Genomic DNA, 4,844 nt, shown 5'->3' on the forward strand with positions numbered 1-4,844 from the left:
CCCCCTTCCCCTATAAATAGAGGGGCGAGGGGAGGGCTGAACACCTGATCCAAGGCGCAGCCCCTCACCTCCCCAACACCTCTCCTCCTCCGTTGAGCGCTTGGCGAAGCCCTGTCGGAGTACTGCCTCTCCATCATCATCACGCCGTCGTGCTGCTGCTGGAGCCTTCTTCCTCAACCTCTCCTTCCCCCTTGCTGGATCAAGAAGGAGGAGACATCATCCGTACCGTACGTGTGTTGAACGCGGAGGTGCTGTCCGTTCAGCACTTGGTCATCGGTGATCTGAATCACGGCGAGTACGACTCCATCATCACCGTTCCCTCGAACGCTTCCATACGCGATTTACAAGTGGTATATAGATGCAATCTCTCTCCCATGACTCGTTGCTTAGATGAACTAATAGATGGATCTTGGTGAAACCGTAGGAAAAGATTTAATTTTCTGCAACGTTCCCCAACAGTGCCTGCTTCAACCCGTAGAGAGAACGGGAGAGCAAGCACACGTGATCCGGATAGTCGGTGTCGACGAAACCAGTAGGTTGCTGACAGAACACCTGCTCGTCGAGATGGCCATGCAGAAAGCATTAGACACATTGAACTGGTGGACTGGCCAAGCGCGAGAAACAACAAGCTGGAGAACAGTGCGAATCGTGCCCGGTTTGACAACCTGTGCGAAGGTGTCGGTGAAGTCCATGCTGGCACGCTGGCGGAAGCCGCGCACCACCCAACGCGTCTTGTAGTGCTTGAGAGAACCGTCGGGGCGAGTCTTGTGGCGGAAGAACCACTTGCCAGTGATGACATTGGCACGGGGAGGCCGCGGAACAAGCTGCCACGTACGGTTGCGCTGCAGGGCGTCAAACTCCTCACGTATCGCAGCTAGCTAGTTCGGATCCCGAAGGGCTGCGCGAGCGGAGGTGGGGAGCGGAGACGGCGCCAAGGTAGATGCAGCAAACGCATACTCGTCTGACGGGTAGCGCATGTTGGGACAAAGTGTCCTAGTCCGAGCCCGAGTGACCACACCGGTGACAGGTGCGTCCGCAGCGATGGGGGCCGCGGGGGCTGCATCGGGGGCCACAGCGGGGGCCTTGGCGGGGGCCGCGGCGGGGGCGGCCTAGGGGGCCGCGGCAGGGGCCGCCGACACGGGGAGCAAGGGCAGGGCCGAGTCTGGTGCGCGGCTGGGCGGACCGCCAGAGGTGGAGGCAGGGGCGAACCGCGACGCGGGAGACGCCGAAGGTGACGATACCTGCTGAAACGGGAACGCCAGCTCATCAAAGTAGACATGCCGCAAAGTGAAAACGCGGTGGGACACTCGATCATAGTACCGGTAACCTTTGATGTTGGGAGGATAACCAAGGAAAATGCAAGGAAGCAATCGGGGAGGGAGTTTGTGAGTAGCAGTGGACGCGGTGCTAGGATAACAGAGACACCCGAAGATGCGAACTGACCATCATAAGATGGAGCAACACCGAAGAGGAGCTAGTGAGGAGTGTAGTTCCAGCGGGAACGACAGGGGCGAATGTTAATAAGGAGGCTGGCGGTCGCGAGCGCGTCCGGCCAGAACCGGGGAGGTACGTAGGAGTGTAAGAGCAACGTGCGGGCACAGTCATTAAGAGTGCGAAGGATGCGCTCGGCGCGACCATTCTGTTGGGACGTGTAGGGGCAGGTGAGACGAAAGATGGTATCGTGGGACGCAAGTAAATTGCGGACGACGAAGTTGTCAAACTCCTTGCCGTTGTCAGTTTGCAAGGCGAGAATAGGACGACTGAACTGTGTGGTGACATATGAATAAAAGGCTGTGAGCGTGGCAAGAGCGTCGGACTTGCGACGGAGAGAGAATGTCCACACATAATGAGAAAAAACATCCAATATCACCAAATAGTATAAATAGCCTGTGTTGCTAGCAACCGGGGATGTCCAAACATCATTATGCAATAACTGAAACAGAAATATGAAAAAATTTGTAGACTCGCTAAAGGGAAGACGAACGTGCTTGCCAAGACGACAAGCCTCACAAGTGTGATCCTCGACCTTATTACATGAGAAAGAAAAACTCTGAAGAATCTGACGCATAACGGTGGAGTTGGGATGACCGAGACGGGCATATGCCAAAGATCGACACTGGCGGCGAAGGCGACGGGACGATGGGTGGTGGTTGCGCCGGAGGGATGCACTGGGTAAAGCTTGTCTGGGCTTTCACATCGATGGAGTACCATCCGTGTACGGGCGTCCTTCACAGAAAAACCGATATCGTCAAATTCAACAGTGATAGGATTCTCACGAGCAAGGCGGCGAACAAAAACGAGATTAGTGACTATGTCAGGAGACACAAGAACATTAGACATACTGACAGGAGTAGAAGTAGAGGGAAAAGACATATGACCGACATGTGTAATGGGTAGGGAGGAACCGTTACCAACGGTGATACGGGTGGGAGTATGAACGGGAGTGGCAGACGTGAGGTTACCGGGATGAGCAGTCATGTGAGCGGTGGCGCCCGAGTCCATGTACCAGTCACAACCGCCACCATAGGAGCTCGGTGACGGGGCGGAGTGCAGAGCAGCGAGCAGGGCCGGGTCCCACGGCGGCGGCACCTAGGAGGGTAAAACCCTCCGTAGGCCGACACGGGAGCTGCACCGAAGACTGACGCGGCGGCTCCATAGGCGAGCGCAGGCGGGGGGGGGGAGGCACTGTAGCCGGTGTAGGGAGCGGCGTTCTGCGTGGCGAAGAGAGCCTGGTGGCTCGCCGGGCGAGGCACAAGGATGCCTGGAGCAGGAGCCCGAGGGACCGGCATCGAGTACGCGTGGGCGAGCCGGTCCACGGGTTGGTGCCGTACGTCCATGGAGGATTCACCTGTTGCTACTGCTGACGAGGGGCCCTCCCCGGCGCCTGTTGCTGCTTGCGGCCGCCCCCGCGGCGGTTGCCGCGGCGTCCGCCACCCGGCTGCTGGGGGGCAGCGGGAGGGGCGGGAGGCGCGGGCGGGAGGGGGAAGTACCCCGGAGGCGCGGGGGGTGGCGGCTGCTGGCGCGACGCGGGTGGGGAGGCCGGTGGAGGGGCGCCACGTCAGGTGCCGGCGGCGAGGGCATGATGCTGCACATGCTTCTTGACCCTCTTCATCCGGCGCTCCTCCAACCGCAAGTACTCCACGAATTTTGGGAAGGAGGGCTCCGGCATCAAGGTGAGGTTGGAAGCGGCGTTGCCGAAGTCCTCGTTGAGACCGGCGGTGAGCGTGCTGAGGAGGAGGTCATCATACACCTTGGCTCCAATGTCGCAGAGCTCATCCGCCAACGTCTTCAGGCGGCGTCAGTAGCCATCAATGGACTGGTCATTCTGGTGACAGTCAAAAAATTCCTGCTGCAAAAAAATACGGCGCTGAAGCTTGTTGTCAGTGAAGAGGCCGTTCAACTTGACCCACATGGCGCGGGCGTCGTCGCCGGCGCTCACGACCGTGTGGAACAAGTCCTTGGAGATGATGGTGAAGAACCACCGGATGATCGTGGCGTCGATCGCGGTCCACTCGTCCGCCATGGCGCGGGAGTCAACGGTGCCATCCACATGATCCACGAGGTTGTTCTCGCGGAAGAGCAGTGAGAAGTACGTCTTCCACATGAAGTACGTGAAGTTGGAGGCGTCGAGGACCACGGGGACGCGTGTGTGGACGTTGATGTCGCGGATCTTAGTAGGGTCGACGGCGAAGGGGTTGGAGTAGGTGGATGCGTTGGACCACATGGCTGCGAGGGCGTGGGGAAGGAGGCGGCGCGGCGGTGGGAGGTGGGCGGCGCGGCGGGAAGGAGAGGGGCACGGGGAGGCGCGCGTGGGGAGGGGGGTGGCGGCGGCGTGTGGCGGCGGCGGTAGATCGCGGCGGCCCGAGGCGGCGGCTAGGGTTTGCGGAAGCGATAGGATCGACTTGCGATAGATACCATGTAAAGAATGATTTGGTGCATTGATAATTGATTGATCGTGCACTAGGCACATATATATAGGTATAAGGGGTGCGACTGGTATCTTGTCTCCTAAGATACACGTATATACAGAGGGAGACAGACACTACAGGTACTGCATACAAAACCCAGACCTACGTACATGTACATATGTTCAACAAGGCTGAAATGAAGATTTTATTAAACACCACTCTAATTATCTACACAAACAAAAGAAGGTGTACAATTATGAAGGCCATGGAATCCGTGATTTCAGGTCTAATTATTCCCATGTTATCCAGCCTTGAAACAACCCATGTCCTCGTAGGTCCATAAAAGATGGCAAATCCCCCTGTTGAGCGTCTATCATCAACACAACCAGCCCAATCCGCATCAGAAAAGGCACTGATTCGAAGAGAGGAGGATTTGTTTATGGCTAGACCAATGTGTGCTGTACTCTTTACATACCTCAAGATGCGCTTGGCAGCTGTCCAATGGGTTGTAGTGGGTGCATGCAAAAACCGGCAAACTTTATTGACTGCAAAAGAAATGTCAGGTCGAGTAAGAGTCAAGTACTGTAATGCTCCAACTATACTCCTATAACTGGTGCTATCTTCCTGATTCAAAAGTGCCCCTTCTGTCAAGGATAGCTGCTCTGAGCTGGACAAGGGGGTTGGAGAAGGCTTGCAATTTTGCATACCAACTCGTCCTAACAGATCAGTCACATACTTTCCTTGTGATAAATGAATGCCATGCTAAGTCTTCTTGACTTCTATGCCTAAGAAATAATGTAAGTCTCCCAGATCTTTTAAGGCAAAATCAGCTCGTAGATCCTTTAACAGTGCTGGTATTGCGTCATTAGATGAGCTAGTCACAATAATATCATCAACGTAAATGAGAACAAAAATGATGGTCTGAAACTTGTTGTA

This window comes from Triticum dicoccoides, chromosome 4A (genome assembly GCF_002162155.2).
Source record: "Triticum dicoccoides isolate Atlit2015 ecotype Zavitan chromosome 4A, WEW_v2.0, whole genome shotgun sequence".
Classification (NCBI taxonomy): domain Eukaryota; kingdom Viridiplantae; phylum Streptophyta; class Magnoliopsida; order Poales; family Poaceae; genus Triticum; species Triticum dicoccoides.